The sequence below is a fragment of the Chrysemys picta genome, chromosome 4 (genome assembly GCF_011386835.1).
Source record: "Chrysemys picta bellii isolate R12L10 chromosome 4, ASM1138683v2, whole genome shotgun sequence".
NCBI lineage: Eukaryota > Metazoa > Chordata > Testudines > Emydidae > Chrysemys > Chrysemys picta.
The window spans coordinates 78298753-78324254 of NC_088794.1; the positions used below are offsets into that span (position 1 = coordinate 78298753).

The 25502-nt window shown below is 40.4% G+C and overlaps 1 protein-coding gene across 8 annotated transcripts in view; it reads right to left on the bottom strand.

Annotated features, from left to right (window-relative positions):
• Window positions 1-25502, bottom strand: part of LRRC4C (leucine rich repeat containing 4C) — a 930888-nt gene that overhangs the window by 18243 nt on the left and 887143 nt on the right. For 5 of the 8 annotated variants that reach the window (XM_065592780.1, XM_065592781.1, XM_065592782.1 and 2 more), the window contains one exon: window positions 19291-19409. The exons of the other annotated variants lie outside the window; for them this stretch is intronic. The gene's annotated coding sequence lies outside the window, so the exon portion shown is untranslated. The remainder of the gene's footprint in view (window positions 1-19290; window positions 19410-25502) is intronic. 8 annotated transcript variants of the gene reach the window in all.

Consider the following 25502-nt stretch of genomic DNA (forward strand, 5'->3'; position numbering starts at 1 on the left):
AAGTCACACTTTCAAAAGTCAGGAGATGCCAGAATTAAAGTTGCCTTGTATTCTGCACACTGAATGGATGGGATCCTGTGGGGGGAAAATAGCATGTGCTCATATAATTAAAGACTGTAAATAATAATACATATGCACAAGGGGACCTGGCATTTCCTAAATTTTGAGTGTTTGACTTTGAAACATAAATAATGTTCTTTTCACATAGGTTTGTGTGTATAATTTATTTATATCTATACTGGGCTTTTAAAATAATTTTTAGAATGTAATCCAACATTATATCCCAGAATTATTTAAATATAAGGATCATAGCCAACACTGAGGTTTTGGGGGCTTTACCATTTAATCAGACCTCAATATTGAGTCATTCCAAAAAAGAACATCAAGATCTCTTTAGCTGAGGATTCCCCTGTGTCTGTCTGCGTGCGTGCATACGTGCATGTGGCTGGAATGCCAATGAACTCCAGAAACCTCTGGCTGATGGATGACCTTAAATGGACATAGTTTAGAGCAGAAGGCTGAACTTGCCCCAGGATCAGAGAGACCATCCTCCACATGTCCTCCACTGCACCCAGAAATTATTGGGCTCAGTTGAGGATTGAAGCATAGATAATTATTCAGCCAGCTCCAAGGAAGTGACAAATAGAAGCATCATTTGCTTTCTTCCAGTCTTCTGAAACTTCCCCAGTGTTCCAAGACTTAATGAAAATCAACATTAGTGATCCAGCAACATCCTCAGCTATCTCTTTTAAATTTTTTGGATGCAAGTTATGCAAGCTGCTGATTTTAAAATATCTAAGTTTGGTAGATGCTATTTAACAGCCTCCTGAGTTACTATTGTGATAGAAAGGGTTTAATCATATATGATATGATATGACTACATCATCTATTTTTTTGTTTAATAGTTTTCCTAAACACAGAATAGAAATATTTATTGAACACTTCTGCCTTTTTGACCATTCTACCATTTTCATCTAGTAATGGATTTATACAATTGAGGAGGATTTTTTTGGTCCTAATTTACATACAACTCCTCCTTTTTATTGTCTTTAACTCTGCTGGCCAGAGATTTTGTTAAATATTTTTCAAATCTATGCCACCCGGCATGGTTAAATCTGCATGACAAATGACAAAGACATTTAACTACTGCATTCATCATGCAACTTTGATCATATCATCTGTATTCTGCCCATTACTCTTTCTTCCAGGGACTACTGTTATCATTACAAAGCTCTTAGCAGTTTCAAACTGCACTATTAGAAGAAGAAGAATCTGACTATAAAATGTTTCCTTCTTTCTCCCAAATGCAGAATTGTACTCCAAATCAATAATGGAGTGAGACTTAGGAAGAGCAATATTTATTCTTGGACCCAGGACTTGATTAAGATCCAATATCTTGGGACTTATAAAGACTAAAAATGAGAATTGTATCTGACTAGGAATCAATGAATGCCCTTACCAGTGAGATAAGACACTTATTTCATGTTCTGGTAGATTGTAAGACACGGGACCATAAAATTATTATATTATTATGTAGAGGAAATATTTAATTTCCCATTGTGGCCTGTACAGTTGAATACATGGAATGTCAGCACTTTACAGGGCCTGGTTTATGGATCATCAGCACTGGAGATGCTGTTTGCAGCACATCCTCGATGGCACCGAGATTTGTTTATTTAAATCTAGGGTATCTTTCACCATGCACCTGGCATCCCCAGGAATATGTACTTGTGCACACATATAGAGTAATTATTATTACCAAGTGGCAATGGGTGTCCAGCCACACCCTGATAGAACAGTCTCAAAGCCTGAGTTATAGAAACTTTGCGAAATTACTGCCTTTTCCTCCTTGTTACTCTCAAAATGTATTGCTTTCCACATGCCGCCACAACCCAAGAAAGCCCAGGAACTGACATGATATGACAATAGAACCTATAACCAATGGAAAGCTCTATAATGGACCTGACTGTTGAACTGGGACTTAAATCTCTAAGATGGATTTCAGCAAAGGCAGGAGGTTTTCTGGATAAGGATTAGGAACAGGCATAGCCATAGGAACCTGACATACTAGTAAGACTATAACTCTAATTCTTTAGGCTTATTTTTTTCTTGCATAACCTGAAAAATAATTAACCCTTTACACATGAGCCTCTTCCTTTCCCCTCCCCACTCTCCCCATCCCCCATCCCCTGGTTCCGGGGAGAAGAATGTCACAGAGACATCACTTGGGGTTCCCCCCCCCTCCTCTTCCACTCCAGGAAGTGCAAAGGAATCTTTCTCCCCATGATTCTGTGAATATTGGGCCACTGCTCAGCTGGTGGAAATTGACACTGCTCCATTTAAGTCAGTAGAACTATACCAATATACAGCAGCTGAGGTTTGGGCCCCTTATTATTTTCTGCACTAGGTTCACTCATCCTTAATTAAAACTGAGACGTTTAGATAACAAATTACTAATATGAAGCACCCTTTATAAAAATAGGCTGGTACTGTTAAAGATGATATAAACACTTTTGTTTTAATTGTGTTTAATTAAAGAGATCTGAATTCAGATTGCTAAAATGCTAGAAGGGGTATAATAACACATCAGAAGGCTGCATTTATTTTTAGTCTGTAAAAATAAACTTTGAAAACTAGTTTTTTCTCAAATGATAAGCAATCCCCTTCCTCCCACTCCTTATTACCATGAGATGCCTCTTTGCAACGGCAGCTGCAAAATAATATACGACAGGCATGCACTATGATGAATCAAGAGAGGTCTTTATCTACAGCCTTTATAATGTGTTATGTCTGGTGTGCAAGGGATTTAGGAGGCTTTAAATTGACTAATAGATAATAATAGCTTACATTTATATAGCATCTTTCATCCTGAAGGATCCCTGTGGGCTTTAAAAATGCACTGATAAACAACATACATATCATACCAAGAACACCCTATCCCCCACTGAAATGCAGCCATTCTGGGCAGAAATATAGCACCTATTAACAGTGCACCACAACATGGCAGGAAGAGATGAAGAATAGCATATTAAATTTAAACTGCAAAGGGAAATTAGGGAGATACAGTTGTGACATTGCACTCCATATGATTTTATGAAAATATGCTAATGAGTGTGAATATAATGTAACTGGAATATGCTTCATGCAAAAGGTCTCTTGTAAGGTATCATTACAAATCTTATAATCTATTGAGTGTGGTCATCCTATTTGTATAAATGTATCATTCTTGTTTCTGAAACTAGAAATATGAAATATAATTCTGAGGTTCTATTGTAATTATGCAAAGTGTGGGCCATTAATGGTGGTTTGGAATATTGATGGTTCCCATCATCTAGGACAATTGGTTGTAAATGGCTCTGTTTACTTGTAAGCCTTCCTATGAGTAGGCCAGGAAGAATGAAGGCTTGGGGTCTCACAGGACATGTGACCATGTCATCTGGTACTGAATCCATCTTAAACCTGGGGCTTTTCCATTTAGAAGAAGGGGTGGGGACCCAGAGATACAAAAGATTCCCACCTTGTACCAAAGCAATATAAGGGGGCGGAACAGAACAAAGGGGCTGCAGTCATGAAAAATCCCCTAGTTACCACCTAAGCTGCAGCTAACAAGAACTGTACCAGGGGAAAGGATTGGGCCCAGACTAGGAAGGAGTCTAGTCTGTGAAAGAAGCTTATTGGAACATCTCTGAGGGTGAGATTTTATCTGTAATCAGTTTCTTAAAGTATTAGGCTTAGACTTGCGTGTTTTGTTTTATTTTGCTTGGTAACTTACTTTGTTCTGTGTGTTATTACCTGGAACTACTTAAATCCTATTTTTTTATACTTAATAAAATCACTTTTGCTTATTAATTATCCCAGAGTAAGTAATTAATACCTGATGGAGAAAACAGAAGTGCATATCTCTCTATCAGTGTTATAGAGGGCAGACAATTTATGAGTTTATCTGTTTAATCTTTATACAGAGAAACTGGATTTATTTGGGTTTGGACCCCATTGGGAACTGGGTGTGTCTGGGTGCTGGAGACAGGAGTACTTGCTAAGCTGTTCTCAGTTAAGTCTGCAGCTTTGGGGGGCGTGATTCAGACCCTGGGTCTGTGTTGCAGCAGGCTTGCATGTCTAGCTCGACAAAGCAGGGTTCTGAAGCCCCAATTTGGCAGAGAAAACGGGCTCAGAGGTAGTCTCAGCACATCAGGTGAGTTCCAAGGGGGTCTCTTTGACCGAACCCATCACAACAATGTAATTATATTTTGAAATTCAGCTAAAGCAATAGGATTAACATCTCTGCCATTGTGGAAAGTGCGATAGAAGCTTTCATGACCAAAGTGGAAAGGGCATCTCTCTTAGATCTCATTTCAAAGATAGTATCTCCAATAACACAGTATTGGAGTACTGTCTCCAGACTAGTTAAAAGGGAAAGACTCCCTCCTATTGTCACCAAATTCACTTCTTGCAACCCACTGTGTTTTCCTTGGATGTCTCCCATGAAAGTGCTGAGCAAACACAATGTTGCTCAGTTTAGGATACACAGTAAACTAACTATCCAAGGGGGTCTGAGCACAATTTCATTACTTGGTGGAAACAATAGTAACATATACATATTGGTACCCAATCTATCCTTCAGACTCTACAAAGATATGGACTATCTCTGATATCTATCTTCATAATCCAGAAGATGAGAGATTATTTGAGAACTGTTCAGCCATTTGTTATCCTCTCTCTCCTTACAAGTGAAGAAGTGTAAACAATGTAAGAAGTTAACTGTCATCTAGGCGGTACCATTAAAATTCAATATTCACCTCCTTGGGTACCTGTGGTAACTACTGTATCGCCCTATGCTGAAAATGGGTGACTCTATGGCACCTGTGCAATGACAAATACTGGGATTTAAATCCCTCATTATGGGCAGGCACAAGAACAAGAGAATACAACCACAGCAACATTTGGCTCTAACCATTTAACTGTGTCTAAGATGGCGAAGTTCTCTGGCCTCTGGATGCCACCCTGGGCTGCAGCCCATCAGTGAAAACTGCAAGACTGCAGTATCCTGTAGCCAGGGAGGCCATCTTAATGGTCTCTCCCTAAGATATTACAGCAGCACAACAATGCACCTTTCACTTTAATTAAGGGTTGTCGAGCATTTCTAATCCTCATTGTTTTTTCTCCAAAGGGATAATAAATATTACCTTTAAAAATGCATTTCCTTGCAGTTTGGCATCCAAGTTGTCAGTTCAGTTGCAATCTATTTTTTCCCCCCTCAAACACGGCAAATTGCTTAGTCATTTGAAAATTACATAGCTCCAAAAAACACAGCTTTTTAAATGGTTTGGGGGCTTTTTTCCCCCCTTGCTAGGTCCCCTCACACTCTCAGGAACAACAGCTTCATTTTTCAAAAATTAAACCAACAGCAATTAAGTTTGAGAAAGGCACTTGCTAGACTGAATTTGATCACACTTCACTCCTCTATTTTATTTTCCTGGTTTTACTGAGAGATAAAGGAAGAAGGTAACATGGACTTAGAGACATAATTTGGGCACAGATCATCACATAGGGAATACACAAACAGTGGCTGATACTTCTAAAAGGGTTTAGGGTGGGGAAACTGCACTACTCTCCTCCCCCAAAGCCATTCGAGCACACTCTATGCCAGGAGTCGGCAACCTCTGGCACGCGGCTTGCCAGGGTAAGCACCCTGGAGGGCTGGGCCAGTTTATTTACCTGCTGACACGGCAGGTTCGGCCGATCGTGGCCCCCACTGGCCGCGGTTCGCCATCCCAGGCCAATAGGGGCAGCGGGAAGCGGCGAGGGATGTGCTGGCCACGGCTTCCCGCCACCCCTATTGGCCTGGGACGGCAAACCGCAGTCAGTGGGGGCCACGATCGGCCGAACCTGCCGTGTCAGCAGGTAAATAAACTAGCCCGGCCTGCCAGGGTGCTTACCCTGGTGAGCCGAGTGCCAGAGGTTGGATTCTGAGTGGGGTCTTGCATCATCTCCCTCATAACTTGCAAAGCAACAACGCTGATCTATCATGAAACTATCTGCAATAAAGGAGTAAGAAATCCCCCCCCACACACACACACACCTACACCTATCTGAGAATGGGCAGTATGGATCTGGACACAAATTCCAGAGACATCTGGGCTAGGTAATCTGGGGGTCCATGGAGTATCCCATCCCTTCTTTCTCCCCGCAACTGTGTGAGTTTGCAGAGGGATCCCATGGAATACTCTATGCACTGTTTGAGGCCATGCCACTCTCTCCATTCCACAGTGGGCCAAACCCTAATTGGATAAGTTACCTGAAACTCCTTGGGTTGAGACTTTCCATTGCCACCCCACATGGGATACTCTGACCCTTAGTCCCTCAGAATATAGAAAATAAAAGAACAATTTTAAGAAGATTGTATTATATATTTTATGAGACGATATTACGATGTATTTTCCCCCTTAGTCTCCACTTGGGATTACAATGTTTGGGGACATTTCTGGTCCCTGTCTCAATGAGAATTTTCCATTGAAGTCAATTGAAACAGAATAGAGTTATCAGACCTCTGGTGCCTGTATAGAAGCAGCAACACAACCTCTCATAGTTGGGGCTATGGATGCAGGTCTAATGCTTTATGATACGAACAATGATTGTAAAAAGTCCTGACATTGCTGTAGTCACTGGTACTGTCAAAGATACAGCTCATGAGGCAAATATTCAGATTGTGTAGATTGATGTAGCTTCAGTGAAATCAATGGAGCTATGTCAGATCATACTGGCAGAGGACCTGGCTCCATATAGCCACTCAGACAGCCTCTCACTCACATTGTCCAGGCAGTTTCAAGACTAAGCTTGATAAGTTTATGGAGGGGATAGTATAATGGGACAGCCTAATTTTGACAATTAATTCGTCTTTGACTATTAGCGGTAAATATGCCCAATGGCTTGTGATGGGATGTTAGATGGGGTGGGATCTGAGTTACTACAGAGAATTCTCTCCTGGGTGCCTGGCTGGTGAGTCTTGTCCACATGCTCGGAGTTTAGCTGATCGCCCATATTTGGGGTCGGGAAGGAATTTTCCTCAAGGGCAGATTGACAGAAGCCCTGGGTTTTTTTGCCCTCCTCTGCAGCACGGGGCCCGGGTCACTTGCTGGAAGATTTTCTGCACCTTGAAGTCTTTAAACCATGATTTGAGGACTTCAATGGCTCAGACACAGGTTTGATACAGGAGTGGGTGGGTGAGATTCTGTGGTCTGCATTGTGCAGGAGGTCACAATGGTCCCTTCTGACCTTAAAGTCTATGATTCTATATCCTCTTGTGTTTTAATTCGTATGCTGACTAAGGACAATTGGGAGCAGATGGAAAAACATTTAAAAAAAACACAGTGTTCATTGTCCTTTTCTTTGCCCCATAGTGCTCATTTTTGGGAGTTGTTGGCTTTTTGGTTTGGTTTGTTTTTGTTTATGTTTGTTTATGTTTTTCCTCTCTACTTTTTTATTCATTCAACTTTAATGTCCTTATTTATTAAATATCAATGTAAATTAATCCTCTGATGTTATAAGCTCCCTAATACTTAACTAGCTAGTATTCAATTAATTGTATTTGGGATAGTCTTATCTAGTGCAGTGGTTCTCAAAATTATTGATCTTCATACCACAGAATGACTTATACAATTATCCTGCAAATCTCCACAGTACTTTTCTATAGTCCTTTGGATTGATTTTTGGATTTGTATCACAAGAATCAGCATTGGGAGGTTTTGGGATTCTGTGGAATAGGTCACAAAGGGCCATGTTTTTGGAACTGGTGAGGGTGCTGTCTTCCCAGTGGGAGCAGTTAGAACAAGAAATTCAGAATCAGGACATTTGAATTCCATTCTTCACTCTTTTACTGACTCACTATGGCTTGCCAAAGTTGCTTGGTGAGTAAGTGACAAACTCAGGAACAGTACTAATAGGTCCTAAATCCAAGTTTTCTCCTCTAACCACCAATGACCCCTACCGAATACCACACTGATCATGCAGTTTACTCTTCACAAGCAGGTGTGACATTTTTCAATTGTTTAGAGGCACTGAAATGAAATGAACTGATTCTATTTCCCGTTTCTCTAGTCACTTTACTCAAGGGTAATTGATAGGTCATTTATCAAGAGACTGATTAAGGAGAGTCCACAACAGAAATTATAATTGCTCCTTTCACATGCTCCTATTAGGCTGCTGCCTACCATATTGCCCCCAGAAAATGCCATACGCCTTACCAATATCACATTCTCTTGTTTGATATAAAGAAACCTTTACTCTTGTTTAAAGTTGCAGATTAGTTTTAAACATGAGTTAACAATACATACTGGAGAAGATCACAGTCTTCCATTATCTTGAACGTTTGATCTTAATAGGGTCTGACTGCACATCAAACGAGTTAGAACAAAGTGTGCAAAAATATCAGGGTTGTATTTAAAAAAGGTAACCACAATCTTTGATGTTTTGATTCCTTTTTTATTCAGACAAAGGCAAGTGTGAGCTAATAGAATTTTTTCTGTTACTCAAAGCAGCAGGCTGAAAAATCTGGAAACTACAAAAGCATTTTGCCAAGAGACGGTAGCTCAGAAATTAACCTAAGGTTGATTGAAGGCCTGAAGTTTATTGTCAAAAATCATATTGAAAAGTATGATTTGCTATAGTTTACAGTGTCATTCACAACATTTATGCAGAGGGAAAATTATTCATATTCATTTAAATGGGTAGAGTTCTAGTCTTTCCGGACAGGAAAATGGCACATGTCCAAATAAACCATTCTTTGTCCCCCCACCCTTTTGTTGTTGTTGTTGCTATAATTATGCCTCTTACTCCCTTCAACTGTATCTATGTTTAGTGTTTCTAACTGTAGTATCTAAGAACTGGTGGTGTTTAACCTGTAGGGATTACATATGTGCATAAAAGGAGTAGATGGGGAAGAAATATGCATCAATGCATTTTTTCATTATTTGAGCACCTTTTTGATGATCACATAATAGTAGGTGAATATTTTATTTAACATTTTTCCCATCGGTCATTGAATAAACTGTTCACAAATAAATGTTTCCATTATTCAATCTGCTATTCTCTTAGAAAATGCGGAGTAGAGCCTAGAGGTTTACATAAGGCCTTTTTAAATTTTTAACAGAGCTAGAAAACCTTTTGATAATGCCACATTCTGGTTCCTCCTTTTTAAATAGAGCCAGGAAAGTCTTTTTACTCAAAGATTGCTTAAGAGACTATATAATAAAAATAAAAATTCTTGCATAATGCACAAATTTCAGCAAGGCCTAAAAAATAAATGAAAACTACACATATATTCTAAATCAATTCCTATTTTATGTATAAATGGTTTTAATTGTTCTGGCCAAATATGCACTGTCGCAAGGTGAGCTAAAGTTCTGTTCCCACAGATAAAAGCAGATAACATCTCGATAGGATTAGTGTGGGGAGGGATTTTTATAGCAGCAGGGGATTTCATTAACAAAATGAAAGCTTAGATTTTTGCTTCACTTCAGAAGAACTGGATGCTAATAAAAGCCCATTCTCTCCTTCTCATGTTAATCAGACAGAGATGTTAATAATGCCATTGACTTGTCGGCATATGGAAGGCAACCTAAATCATGGCTTCCATGTGATTAAATGTGTTTTGATCCTTGGTCAGAGACAGGCACAGTGGCTATGGGAAGTTATGGGGGGTGGATGGAAGGAATAGGCTCTCTATTAGCTGAGGGGTGAAAACATTATACTGGAACCTGCTGTAGAATGTCCCTTCCATATTGGTGCTCCATGTGGTTGTTTCAGGCTCTCCTGCATATCTACTCCTAGTATATAAGATACTAATCATTGCTATAATGTGTGCTAGACACTTGACAGCACAAGTAAAAGGATGACATTCTTGCCCCCAAAAGACTGCAGTCTAATTGTAGATGGTTCACAATAAATGGGTTTAACAAAATTGTAGGGGAGGGATGGGGTGAAGATGGATGTGGTAAAACGTTCATGTAGCTGCTCAGTAGCTATGCAGATATTTTAGTAATACAAATATGGTTTTTTGGCTGGGATTCTCAAAGGAGCGTATGGGAGTTAGGCCTGGTCTACCCTACAGTTAGGTCGGCATAAGTGCCTTTCACTGACCTATGTTTACACATGTCTACCCTCAGATTTGTCTGATGATGTAAGCCCCCTTCCAGCGGTGCAGTAAAACCACCTCCTCAAACAGTATGGAACCCTGCTCGACCTACTGAGGTTGATGCAGTGCAAGTGTATACACTCCATGAACTCTGTCAACCCTACGAGTCCATCAGCAGCTGTCTCAAAATGCCCATTCCCTATGACAGTGACCACTGTGGTCACTATTTTAAACTCTTGAGTCCTGGGGTCACAGAGATGGAAAGCCACCCCCTGCCTTTTCCTGATTGCCACCTTGGCGAGCACATCTAACAGCGAGAGCTCTGGGAGAGTAATTTCTATCCCGTAACACATTATGAAGATTTCCAAAAACAGACTGTGCCAGATAGTGGTACGTGGCACACTGGAATACATACTTCTGGTGAGGACATGCAACACTGATCCAAGCAGCCAGGTATGCGTGTGCCCAAGTGATATATAAATTTTGGCACCAATGTAACTTGAGTCAACCATAGTTTGTAGTGTGGTTAGATGTCCGACACCCATTGGATTACAGTGAGACGTAGAAGCTAACTCCCTGAGGCTGCTTTGAATTGCCTAGCCTATATCTCTATCTAGAGATATTATTGCCTCATGTCTTGTAGGCTTTATGGGAGATGTCAGGCTTAAGGGGGATTTAAATGAAGTAGTGAGTGGTGGCTTAGAAGAATGCAAATGGGAGAAATTCCAAAACTATGGGTCAGATTGGAAGACAAACAAGGGGTTCATTGTGGGGAAGTGGACAAATGAGACTGGTCACATTTACATTTAAGAAAAAAGGTGATACCAGAAAAGATTAAGTCAGATATGTATGCAGCGAGGAATTATCCAAGGCATTAAAGAAGAGGACAAATATTGAATAAAAAAAGAGTCAGATTCTAAAAACACGATGGGACAGAACTAGAGTTGTTTGAATTGAATTTGGCTCCATTTTTGCTTCCTAATTATATACAAACCTATGGTGCGTTTCCCAAATGAACTTCTTATTCATTATTTCTAATATACAAATCATATTCAGACCTATGGGTTTTTCACCACTATTCACATAACTATGATATTAAGTTTAAAGTATTCATCACATGATCTGTGTGACTGGTCAACAGTCACCTGGTATGGTGTCTGTGTCACCTGGTATGGTGTCTGTTCCATACCTGGATTAACTCAAGTGAGTGCTTCTCATGCAACTGCACACAGTCGTGCATGGATTTGCAAAGATAAAAAACTCCTCCCCCTCCCAACAAAAAAAAATGGTCACTTATTTTTGCTACAATGTAAACACAATAGTGCACAAATGTGGTTGGATGGAATGATGAGTTGGATTTTGAAAACATTGTTGAGAATAATTTCCCCACTGTTTGCCCAGACATAGCACACCTCAATAGTGTGTCTCACATCACCCTCTAGTGGGAGCTCTGCAGAGGAAAAAACAACTTAGCACTTGCTACAGCTAAAGGAGTTACTCATTTAGTACAAGTAGCGAAAGTCTGTGTGGCAGTGGTAAAGATTGCAGATTCAAACCCTTTCGAAGAAACATGCTGGGGGTCATTACACAAACTGTGATAAAGCAGATTTTATTTGGAAGTTCAGCAGAGAAGCTTCCTGCCTCTAGATCATGGAGTTAAATGGTCCTTCTCTATAAAGGGTCAGCTGAATATGAAAAAAAAAGCAGCTCATCAGAGTTAATTACTATAGCCAAAGCCAGCTCATTAGTACCATTGACTCATGTGGTACAAAATCAGAACTGAAAAGGTTCCACACCAGCTGAGTACACTGAATGAAAAGATGCTCTTTCATAATTATGAATGAAGTGGAATCTTTGATTGACTGTTAATTACCTCTTTAACCCACCTGAATTATCTATAATTTAAGAGCAAAGCAGGTAAACAATAAGTTATGTCTTCTTGATACTTTTTTGATTCTGAATTTTTTGTTATTCCATCCCATTTTCCCCTCCAAAAAACCCACAAACAAAACCTATTGAACTATAGCCTGCTATACAATGCAATGCAACGTACACAATACTTTTGGTAATAATAAACTGGACAGAGGCCAGGAAAGACTTTTTCACATCCCCTAGGGAAAAGACTTATAGTATTTAATAGAAAATGAAAACTTTATTATATTTAAAAAATATACATTCCATAGACTTTAATAGAGAATGATAAATTTGCGATAGAATTCTACAGGATGGCTCAACAATGCTACAGAAAAGAGCATTCCCAATTAAATTCTAAGGTTGAAATGTTGACCCCCAATGACATGAAAAGCAAAATTGTCACAAAGAACATAAGAATGGCCATACTGGGTCAGACTAATGGACCATCTAGCCCAGTATCGTGTCTTCTGACAGTGGCCAATGCCAAATGCTTCAAAGGGAATGAACAAAACATGGCAATCATCAAGTGATCCATCGCCTGTTGTGCAGTCCCAGCATCTGGCAGTCAGAAGCTTAGGGACAACTAGAGCATAGGGTTGCATCCTTGACCATCTTGGCTAATTGCCATTGATGGACTAATCCTCCACTAACATATCTAATTCTTATTTTGAATCCAGCTATAGTTTTGGCCTTCACAACATCCCCTGACAACCAGTTCCACAGGTTGACTGTATGTTGTGTGAAGAAGTACTTCCCTGTGTTTGTTTTAAACCTGCTGCCTATTAATTTCATTAGGTGACCTCCGGTTCTTGTGTTATGTGAATGGGTAAATAACACTTCCCTTTTCATTTTCTCCACACCATTCATAATTTTATAGACCTCTATCATATCCCTCCTTAGTTGTCTCTTTCCCAAACTGAATAGTCCTTGTCTTTTTAATCTCTCCTCATATGGAAGCTGTTCTGTACCTTAATCAGTTTTGTTGCCCTTCTCTGTACCTTTTCCATTTCTAATATACCTTTTTTGAGATGGGGTGACCAAAACTACACGCAGTATTCAAGGTGTGGGTGTACCAGGGATTTAAATAGTGGCATTATGATGTTTACTGTCTTCTTATCTATCCTTTTCCTAATGGTTCCTAACATTCTGTTGCTTTTTTGACTGCTGCTGCACACTGAGCAGATGTTTTCAGAGAACTATCCATGATGACTCCAAGATCTCTTTCTCGAGTGGTAATAGCTAACTTAGACCCCATCATTTTGTATATATAGTTGGGATTATGTTTTCCAATGTGCATTACTTTGGATTTATCAACAGTGAATTTCATCTGCCATGTTGTTGCCTAGTCACTCAGTTTTGTGAGATCCCTTTGTAACTCTGTGCAGTCTGCTTAGGACTTAACTATCTTGAGTAATTTTGTATCATCTGCAAACTTTGCCACCTCACTGTTTACCCCTTCTTTTGTTGATCCTCTCAAAGAATTTTAGATTCAGTAGGACCAGGATTTGACTTTGTATGTTTTTAGAATAATTTCTGTAGAACCCTGTTTAATTTCTACAGAACCATGATGTTTCCATGTCTATGAAAAGCTAGAGGATTTCATCAGAGATACAGATCCCATCTCTCTCTGACACCCTCTCCCCACCCCACTTCCTCCTTGTATCTGTGTTTCATAGTTAAATATACAGACACATGGAGAAAAAAAGGGGCTGAGTGACTCTTTGGAGAATACAAATATTGAGGGCAGTCGAAGTAATATATAACCTGAAGGATAAAATCATTCTGGAGATTAGTGTAATGCCTGAAAACTTTTTTTTAAAAAAATCTTTCTTCCTGGAGAGATTGTGAAGTCCTCTTTTTCAAAGTAGCATTCCTCTTATCCCCAATCTTTCCTCTCTTCTCCAGGCACTGCAGTGCACCCTAGTTGGAAAGATGTGGGAAGCTGCAGAACTGCCCTAGAGAGCCCTTCATGGATACCTACTGGAGGAGGTACGAGTAGAGAGGTTATTTTATCTGTGTATTTGGCTGGTATTAGCTCCTCTCATTGTTTGCATGTATTTGGCTGGTATTAGCTCCTCTCATTGTTAGCATCAGCTTCTTTCCAAAGCTGGGATTGAGGGTCCCAGAACAACAGTGTTTTACAATGCAGAATGAGTACCTTGTCCAGATACTCCCATTTTGTTAATGTTGGTTCTTAGCAATTTCTTTTAGCTCCCACACTTTTCAGGAGACCACATCATGACATCTGACATACACTGTTTCTTCCTGCTGAGGGCATTAGCACAACTGACTGCAGATTATGTGATTAGTTTAAGGGGTTAATGCACACATACAGAGTACATACAAAACACATATGCACACATACTCACAAAGAGTCAAGGACTGGAATTAGGACCTCAAAGGAGAAAATTAAGTCACTTAGCTACTGAGTCACCATAGCTCATCTTTGTTCCAGGGTAGTCATATGCAACCCATTAATTTGAAATCTAATTATGCTCCACTGCTAAGCACAAATGCACAGAACCTTATACACCCAAGGAAATACTTCAAAGTGCTTTGCTCTGCAGAAACATCTGCAGCACCTATTTTTAATTCAATCACCCAATATTATGCCTTCACCAAAATTAAGATAATCTGTGTACAGTGAACCAAACGAACATATTTCTAATTAGTGGTGTGCTGCATCAGAACAGAGCCAGAGAGAAAAGGAGAATTCCATTCAGTCTGTAGGTACAATCAAAATCCTCATCAATGTGTCTACTGTTTGTTCTTAAGGGATTGAAAAATAAATGTTTTAAGAAAATGAAGCTGTTAGCTCAAACCTTTAGTTACTGTAGTTAATGAATGTCTTCAAATCCCAGTTTGTCTTTCAGACTGAGTAGCCTTGGAAAACAGGCACATCAACCAAACAAACAGACTCTGCACATTCACTTTAATATTCACCTCAGCCTTCATACTATCAAATCACTTGGAGAGGCTTTCTTCATTTTGTAAAGTAAGACATTACTACCTTTGTGAAATGTGTCATGGGATCTTCAATGGTCATGTTCTAGGTTTCATGTCTTATTTGAAAGATGACATCTCCAGCAGAATAGCATCCCCTAACACTGAGCTGGGGTATATATTTGTATGGACTGGTACGGGACTCGAGTAGTAAAGAACTAATGGAAGGTAATGTAATTAATGCAAATTAGTAGGGATTTATGAGTCATAGAATATCAGGGTTGGAAGGGACCTCAGGAGGTCATCTAGTCCAACCCCCTGCTCAAAGCAGGACCAATCCCCAGAGTTTTATCCCAGTTCCCTAAATGCCCCCCTCAAGGATTGAGCTCACAACCCTAGGTTTAGCAGGCCAATGCTCAAACCACCGAGCTATCCCCCTTGACAGATTATGTCAAGTAAATTTAATACCATTTTATGAGATTACAAATTTGGTTGATAACGGCAATAGTGGCAATATAATATACTTAGAATATACTGACTAATAAGTATCAAACTTATTGTAACTGTAAACAGGAATCATAATTGAGCAGGTCTGTTTCCAGTGGGGTCCCGCAGGGATCGGTTCTTGGCCCTGTGCTATTGAACATCTTATAAAGAAAACATAAAATCATCACTGATAAAGTTTGCCGATGCAACAAAGATTGGGAAGTAGTAAATGATGAAGAGGACAGGTCACTGATTCAAAACCATTTATATCGCTTGATAAACTGGGCACAAGCAAACAACATGCATTTTAATGCAGCTAAATGTAAATGTATTCATCTGAGAACAAAGAATGAAGGGATGGGGGACTCTATCATGGGAAGCAGTGACTATAAAAAAGATTGGGGGGTTGTGGTTGATAATCAGCTGAACATGAGCTCCCAGTTTGACACTGTGGCCAAAAGAGCTAATATGATCCTGAGATGAATAAATAGGGGAATTTCAGGTACGAGTAGAGAGGTTATTTTATCTATGTATTTGGCACTGCTACAGCCACTGCTGGAATACTGTATCCAGTTCTGGTGCTCACAATTCAAGAAGGATGTTGATAAACTGGAGAGGGTTCAAAGAAGAGCCACAAGAATGATTAAAGGATTAGAAAACATGCCTTCTGGTGATAGACTCAAATTGCTTACTCTATTTAGCTTAACAAAGAGAAGGTTAAGGGGTGACTTGATTACACTCTACAAGTACATGCAGAAGAAATATTTAATAATGGGCTCTTCAATATAGCAGAGAAAGTTATAACACAAGCCAGTGACTGGAAGTTGAAGCTAGACAAATTCAGTTTGGAAATAGGGCATACATTTTTAACAGTGAAAGTAATTAAACATTGGAATAATTTCCAAGGGATGTGGTGGATTCTCCATCATTAGTAATTTAAAAAACAAGATTGGATGTTTAATTAATTTGGGGAAGTTCTGTGACTTGTACTATACAGACTAGATGATCACAATGGTCCTGGTCTTGGAATCTATAAAGAAGTATGACTGCCTCCCACTGAACAGTCAACACCAACAGCACCAAAGATTTTACATTTTAGTCTCCCACCATGTATTGATTCATCTCAATCCTGGTTAGTTAATGAGATCATAGTTTCTGATAATATGGTTACAAAATCACAATTAGCACACATTTTTCAACCAAAATTAAAACAACTCAAAAAGTCCATGAAGATCACCATTTTCTAAAAAAACACACAATCACTTTACGATCGCTAGAGTGAGGCAAATATTATCAGATTCCAAGAATAGCCTTAGGGTGGACAGTGCTTTTATAACCCATTAAGCTATCTTAACTTGCACATTGCTATCAGGGTTCCACTGTTGCAACAAATTGGCACTTTAGATGAGCTTTATCTGAACACATGGTGTTCCATATCAGTGTCCCAAAAATCAGCAATAAAATATAATGAAACTACGTTAATAGCACAATGCCCCAGCTTGAGCAGAGTATAATTCAATAAGTTTGGCTAGTTTCTAGTTCTTACTGCCAACTTGTCTGTATTTTCTTTCTGTTGAATACGAGTTGTTTAAGTGATATGTGCAGCGCCAGATTCTGTCACACCTATGACGAAACAATGAGTAAAGTACTAAACATCAGAAAATGTGGAATAGTCTGGCTCATAACTCATTCCTCCAGCCTGCCATCTTAAAATCTATATTATGTTTACAGATGCTGTAGCTAGAAGTTTGGTTTTTTTTACTATCCATTCTTCCATTTTGTAAATGTAATATTTTCAACACTTGTGATTTCATTGCAAGTCTTGTGATTGTTTTCACTTTTCTCAAAGCCCAAACCTCCAGAGTCATGTCATTATGTGAAAATTTGGGCTTCTATTGAAGAGATATTAAGTTGAAATGCTTGCAAAGGTGATCCCCTCAAGGTCCAAAACCGATAAATCAAATGAATAGAACTCCACATGTATTAGTTTTTAAATCTTGTGATGTTTTTGCAATATTGCAACTATTTTACAGTATATAATAACATTAACAATGTTTTTATAGCTAAAACAAAATACTTTTGAAATATAAAAACAGAGTTAATTTGGTTGTTCCTTTGTTTCTTTGGATTTAAACATCCCCCTGTAGCCCTTCCAATCATAAGGCATCAGCATTGCATTAGTGCTTAAAGAACAGAGAGTGAAACTGACTATAAATCAAAATCAAACTGACTTCTGTTTTCATTCCTCAAACTGTGATAGATTTTTAAGAGTGAAGAACCCAGCAATGCTGCCAAGCAAAAAATTATTTTAAAAATAATTTCATTTTTAATATCAGTAATACAGGAAGGCAATATGTTCCTAAAGAAATGTGTGCTTATATTTTCTTTGTTCCATTAAGCCTTTAAGCTACACGCACACAACTAATTTTACATCTTCCCAACCCTGATGTCAATTTGTAAGTTATAGGTCATAACTTGCCTCACAATTACTGCATACATCCAGGGCAGCTCTACTGCTGATGTAATTTGATATCATCTGAAAATCTGGCCCATAAAACTTATAATGGAGAAGTGGCATCAAGTAAAATTACCTAGGGAATAGTGTGTCTCCATTTTGTATATAGACACAGTAACAAGAAACCAATGAAGTCTAGGGATGGTTTTAGTAGCTGGGTGATTCTAGCTGGGGATGCCTATCCATCAAGATTTGTGCAATCTTGTCTCTCCTCTCTCCGTCGCTTGACCTGATTACCAAAGCAAAACATAGTTGGGTGTGATAGGCTCAAGCAAGACAGTCTTCAAGGATGCCATCCCTTAAGTTGGTAGGAAGGATGGTGAGGCAGGCAGGCCTCCAGCAATAGGCACTAGCCAGGACAGAGGACAGACAGATACAGGGAAGAGTAGGGATGTCAGACTGTATTTATATCAGCTGCAGTAGCAGTACTCCCCTCTGTACCCATCTCTGTCTTCTCTGCTCTAGAAAGATTTTGGAGGAATGTGATATTTACAGAAGGGCCACATCAGGCAGGGGATGGGGAGGGGGAATGCAAGGAGTAACTGTGAGAATATGTACATCAATAGCAAGGTCTTCCCATACCTCTGAGCAGCCACCCACTCTGCCCATATTACAGGGTGGGCTGGTCTCTTGATTTGGTGAAAAAGTTGTAGTCAAATAATTATTTTCTTAAAACTAAGATTTGATAAAAATATTTAAGGTTTTTATTGTTGGTGCTACACAGTAAAGTAATTGTGTAATTATCTAAGACACTAATTACAGAAGAGACTTTTTACCCAGATGATCATGTATATATACTCAAGCATCTATCCTTTCAGAATCCTTGCATGTAGGAGTAAGGCTGCTTTCCAAAGAAACAGGAACAAGAGGGTCCAAATTAGAATGATTTCTTAAGTTAGCATAAGAGCCAGGATGCCAGAAAGGGTCATTTAAATGAATCAGCTATAACTTCATCCTTTATAATAGAAGTCCAAGAAGATCTTCCTCCCCCCCCCCTCACACACACACCCCTTACTGGGTACAGGCTTTAATTATTTGTCTGCCCGTCCTTCACTAAACTCACTGTGATATCATGGTCCCTGTTAATGTTTCATTGAAACCAATGGTCTGTATGATATGCCTGCCTCCTACATTCAACAGCATTGCAGCAGTACTCTACCTGATCTGGAGATACCCGTATAGTTATGCTGCTCTCTGAGGGTAAAGATTCCACATATTGCTGCAACCCGGCTCTGGGTTTACCTCATCCAGTTGCTGAGTGGGGTATACTGTAGTCCTGCTAAAAGTGTCAGTGAGTACGCACCTGTAGCTTGTCAGTGGATTCTTTGGTCACCTCCGCTGATTGAAAAGTTGTGCATACTGTAGCCTTGCCCCCTGATCGGTGCAGTTAGTATTGAAGAATGCAGTTCTTTGGTTGTCATTCTAAATAAATAAAGGCAATAGCTTGCATTTGTGGAACATCTTTCATTTGAGGACTTCAGAGATGTATATTGAAACTAGGGCACATAGAGCTTAAATGACTTGTCCAAAATCACACAGCAACTCAGTGGCAGAACTGGGAACAGAAGCTAGCTGCCTTGACATGCAGTCCCCTGACAACACTGCCTTTCACCGAACATGGCCTGGCTCAGAGCTCAGCTTGGCTCCAGCTCTCCCAGGTTGTGTCCCCCTCCTAAACTTCACTCTGAGACTGCACTGCTGCAGGCTTTCATTTGATGGATACACAAGATCACTTGGCTGTGCTGACTGTTTGACAGCAACTAGGAAGAAAACAAAGACGTACATTACAGAAAAAAAAGGAATTTCAATATGGGACAGTTCTCCCTAAACCAGTCATTACACTGGATTACATCCACAATCAGATTTGCCTGAGGTGGCTGAAAAGCAAATTAACCATTAATTTTTGCATAGAGTGCTTTTTTCCTTTTGCAATTATCTATAATATTAACATAAAAGACTCATTTAAAAAAGTGATATCCTTTCACTCCTACCCAAGAAGAAAGTACCTGCAAAGAGCTTCCCACCAGCATAGAAACTATTCTCATAAACCCCTCAACTTGGGGGGGAATATAAGGCCAAGCTGGTCAATGCTGGGGAAGGCCAGAGACATAAGATTGGCGAAGGCAGACAAGATACCTAATAACTCAGATACGTTGTGTAGAGACCTTCAGGCACCTTATTATGCTTTATGGATGGGCTACTCCTAGGGGAATTCTGTGCCACTGCATGCATGCATAATTAATGAGCCAGACATATTTTTAATTTTTTGCACAGAAAAAAGCTTCTGCCAGAAAGTTGCTGAAGTTCTGCCTTTTGCCCACCAGAGGGTGCTGTGGGAATAGCACAGAGCAGCAGCTCCCGGCCAACTAGGGAAGGAAAAGAGCCTGTAGTGCCTTTTTCACAGCGCCTGTCGGGCCAAGTCAGGAGACAGGGGCTATGGGGAGACAGACAGGGTGGGGGTGCTGGGGGGGGTCACAGACAGGGGCTCATAAGGGCTAGTGTGGGAGGACAGACTTGGGCAGGGGCTGAATGGGAGTGGAGGCACAGGGCCACAGGGGGGAGGGAGGTGGCTGAGTGGGGACACAGAAACACATGGGGACAGGGGCAGATGTGCCTGACTGAATGGGAGAGGCTAGGGGTCAGCCAGGGTCTGCATTGTGGAAGCCTTCTAACAATCCCTCCCTACCCCCTAAAAAAACTGTTTCATATTTTTCCCACCCATACTCAACATCTCTCCAACTTCACACCCAGGGTCCTTTCCAGCAATTACTTCCCTCTCCCTCAGAACATCTGTTACCCTCTGACTCTCCCAAGTCTTTGCACTGCTTCTCAGGGGTGTGGGAAATATGATTCTGTATTGCAATTTAAATTAATTATTATTCAGAGTTCTGTGTTACTATGCCTAGTAAGGAATCTATTTGTCAATAAACATTTCCTGAATCTTTTTTGGTGTTTCTATTGTTACAGACATACTTGTTGACAGGTATTTTGAAATAAATGACCAAAAATAAGTGAAACTGGTGTGATTCTATTGTGTTATTTTGACGAATAAATTATGCAGAATTTGAAAATATTGTGCACAAAATTTTTAACTTTTTGTTGCAGAGTTTTTAATTTTTGGCACAGAATTCCCCCAGGAGTAACAGTGACATGGCAGAACTGTGATAGTGGCCACATTATGAAACCAATCAAGAGCTTTGCTCAACCTTTTGGTTAATGGTAGTTTAAACAAGACAAACAAAGCAAGTGAAACCAGGTGAAAACTGTATTTCAGAGTAGATAGGATCTTTTAGTACATTCCATGGAATATTTATTTTTGGGGGGATGAGTGGGTGGGTGGCTGGGTTTGAAGAGGATGGGGGCAGTGTAATGGGGTGGCTTGTCCCCTCCAAGGCCAGTGGCCTGCAGCCCTGCCTGGCATAGCTGGAAAGAGAAAGAAGGGGAACCAGCCTCCCCCCTTCCACTCTTCAGCTTCCTACTGCTCTTTATAGGAGGATGAACTGTCCCATACCCAGTTGATTCTACTAATTAAATTACACACCGCATCCCAGCTGTGGCAGGAAGAGCTAATTGTAAGAGGGTGGCCAGCTCCAGGCCTTTGGCCATGAAAGGGAAAAAACACCCTAGTACAGACAGCATTCCTTGTGATCGGGGCAGGGGTAAGATTTTACTGACTGCCTCAGGAATTTATTGAGTCAAACACTATGGTAGGATTTTAAAAAGGCTGGATAATTTCATGACCAATATCATCATGTGTACTTCCTCCTGTTACAGAAGAGACTTGATTCTAATGGATATAAAGGGGATTCTTTACTTAGGCCGGTGGACATACATAGACTCTGTGTGTGTGTGTCTCTCTCTCTGTTTAGTTGCCAGACTCAGTGCACACAGCCTGTGCTGCCTGGTATTATCACACAGGGTCTCCTTATGTCCTAGCATGGACTCAGTATCATCAAAGGGACTTCGGACTACTTGGATCTAGTGGTAATTGTACTTTAATTTCAGGTCATTGGCTCATTGCTAAGGGACTCAGGAAACAAATCTCTGTTCCTCACACATATAGTATAGCACAATTCCCTAGTTACCCTGTGTGATGCCTTCAGTTTTTATTTCATGGAAGCAAGATACTGGACTTAATGGTCTAATATGGTAAAACCTATGCTCCTATGCAGCATGCTGCTAGATCTCTTTATGTAACTGCAGCTGCTGCCTTAGTGATCATATTGCGTGTAATGGCATGTCTGCCTTAGGGGATTTATGGGTATGCACTGCAGGCAATGGTGGGATGCGGGGAATGGAGGAATGCATCAGCTAGGATGTGTAGACATTTTGAATTGCTGGCAATCCCCCCTGGGCTGCTGCAGGAAAAATGAGAGACCCAGGGAGCTGCTGACAGCCCACTCACTGGATGATCGGTTTCTTTCTGAAATGAAGAAAGTAAAACAACATTCAGCAGTGATGAAAAGAGCAGCCCTGAACTATCACTTCTCTCAGTGTTCCAGAGATTGGCTTGGTGCCCAATGCAAAATTACATCTGAACTCTCACACGCAGAGCCTGAGCAGCTGAGAGAGAAATGCTGGGGTGGGCAGGGACTCTCAGAGCAGTACTGCTGATTTCATTTGATCCTAAAAGTTGTTCAGGATCCTGACCCAAGGATACGACCATTACAAAGAGAAATATTACTGTGTGTTCTTCTTTGTGAATTTAGTGCTGGTCAAAGGTTCTGGAGTTCCCATGTTGGAGACTGAAATCCTGCTTTGATCCAAGAGAAGGTACAAGCTACACGGATTTTCTATCTTCCTCTGAAGCATCTGGTACTGGCCATTCTCAGGGTATGCCTGCACTGCAGTCATGGGGTGTGACTGAAGCTCATGTAGACATAGTCAAGCTAGTTTCCATCTAGCTAGCTTAGTTATCAGAGCAGTGAAGCCTCAGCACTTTGGCTTTCAGTTGGGGTGTACAAGCCTGGACTCTGCACGTTCAGTGGTCTGGTACCTGAGCTAGCTAGACAAAGGTAGCTCGGGTAGGTCTACACAAACTGCAGTCACACCCCATGACTGCAATGTAGACGTACCCTCAGAGATAGGAGGCTAGACTAGACAGACCACTAGTCTTAACAAGTATGACAATTCCTCTCTCTTCTGAGATGGCTCAAAGATAAGAGTACAAACCAATTCCAAGGCAGGGGTGGCATTTCTCTGTGATAGGAGTCACTATTCCAGTAGGCTCTGAAATGAGATCCTTCCTCAAATATATTCCTTTAAGTCCTCATTGAAATCTCCATTTAACACTCCACCCCCAAATCCAATATTTAAAAATCAGTTCCTCCTGTCACTTGCTTATCAAACACTGACAAGTTCAGGGGTCTGTGTTTTTACTGCAATAAGAGATAACTCCACTGACCTCCTAATGTACTGCAGGTAGCTGCTCTTTATGCTCCTTTAGGCTCACTGTATGAGGAACCATCAACACCCTGGAGTCACCTCTTGTCAAGAAAAAGGTGATTTTATTTTTGTTTTTTCCCCATTTTAAATTTAATTTTCTTTTTAATTTGAGCTTTAAAAAGTCTCAGAGAAGTACCAGCTCTCAGTTGCTTGATGATGGAATTTCATTAGGCTAAGACAACATTTTAGGACTTGTTTTAATCATTTCTAGTGCTACTGCTTTCTGCAGGAAAGGGGTCTCTCAAATGTTAGATATTGCAGAGTGCAGTGGAGACCTCCCTCAGCAGGATATGAAAAAAGATCATGGACTTCACTGACAGTTACTTGTACCTTGCCATGGGGTGGAAGTAGAGAGAGAATAGGGCTCCCTGATGAAATGGTCTGAACTTGCCAATCACAGAAACACTGAGCGGGCTGCCTTCACTTACACAGAGATAGACCCAAAGCGGTAATACCCCAGTATGAAGTGACGCTGAATCACTTGGCAAACAGCAGTGATACCAGCCTCTAAGAGCTTAGTTCAAAATAAAAGCATGACCTTTATTTCCAAACTGAAATGCACACAAAGCTCATTCCCAGAGCATGCACAAGAACATTAGAGCCCGTTTCTCGCAGCATCATTTCTTGAAAAGAGCAGGAAATATTCAGTAAAACGCCAAGGAATTTAAGTAGTAAACAATATGTTCCTTGTTTGCCAATTACTTCAGATCAGCCTCTTGCCAGAAACCAACCATGTCTCTGATTCACTTCAGAGCTCTATTTTTTTTTTGCCATATCTGTGAGCCTGACTGATTTAGCATACCTACAGCCTTACTTGTAATTGCCCGGTTAAAAAAAAAAAACAAAGTTCAAACTGCCTGATTGTATTATAAACCAATGCCCAGTTCTCAAACACCATATCACTAAATTAACCAAGCAGGTTCAACTTGTGCACAAACAATTTTTATGTAGCATCACTGGTGTATGCAACTATAAGTGTTACAAAAAAACAATTTATCCTAGATCTGCAAATACAAACCAGTTTTGCATCTTTAAATTTTATTGTCTATGTGCACAGGTGACAGTGTGCAAAAAGTGTATCCAATCACTTCAACACACAAAGATATCTGTGGTTGGGGGACTCGTTTTGAAAATATGACAGGCCCATAGAAATTAACCTTTTGCCTACATACACAAATACAAGTGAGTTTCCCTCATTACAAACACTGAGAAGAATGAGGATGGTGCTAAGTTAAATTGGGCTCTCAAGGTCATTAGATTCCACATTACATTTATGTTTTGTATTAAAGAAGGGGATTTTACAAGATTTAATTGTCAACAGAAACTTAATTTAAACAAACAGTTGTTTTAAACATTTTTAACAATCCCCTGTAGTGCAGTGAACCCAAATAACAATATTGTGCTAGTGCATGAGAAATAGGAAGCAAAACTGACTAGTCTTGCCAAGCTGAGTGAAGTGCAGAGTGCAAAGAGCACAAATGCTCAATGTGAATTGTCTGTTTAAAATTCTGTCAGCTTTAATAACTTAGGCTATTATTAGTAACACAGTATGACCGGGCATTTTTCCCAGATTGCTCCAAAACAAAGTCCATACAATGTGCAGAGTCCAGGAATTTTCTTGGAATTTGGCTTTATTATATATCAGAAACTAACAACAGACCATAATATAATATATAATTCAGACTATCTCCACAGGCTTAGTTGCTCTCAGGTTTCCTTCCTCGGGACTGCTCAGCAGAGCCGGCTCCAGGCACCAGCTTCTCAAGCAGGTGCTTGGAGCAGCCGCTCCGGAGAGGGGCGGCAGGTCCAGGTATTCGGCGGCAATTCGGCGGACGGTCCCTCACTCCGCCTGAGAGTGAAGGACCTCCCGCCGAACTGCCGCCGCAGATCGCGATCGCGGCTTTTTTTTTTTTTTTTTTGGCTGCTTGGGGTGGCCAAAACCCTGGAGCCGGCCCTGCTGCTCAGCCCACATACTAGATACTCTCTCCACAGAGAACCCTTCCCACTTTCCTTATAGCTATGTCAAGGTAATGAGCGATCTGCCTCAGAACACAGTTGCCAACTCATGAT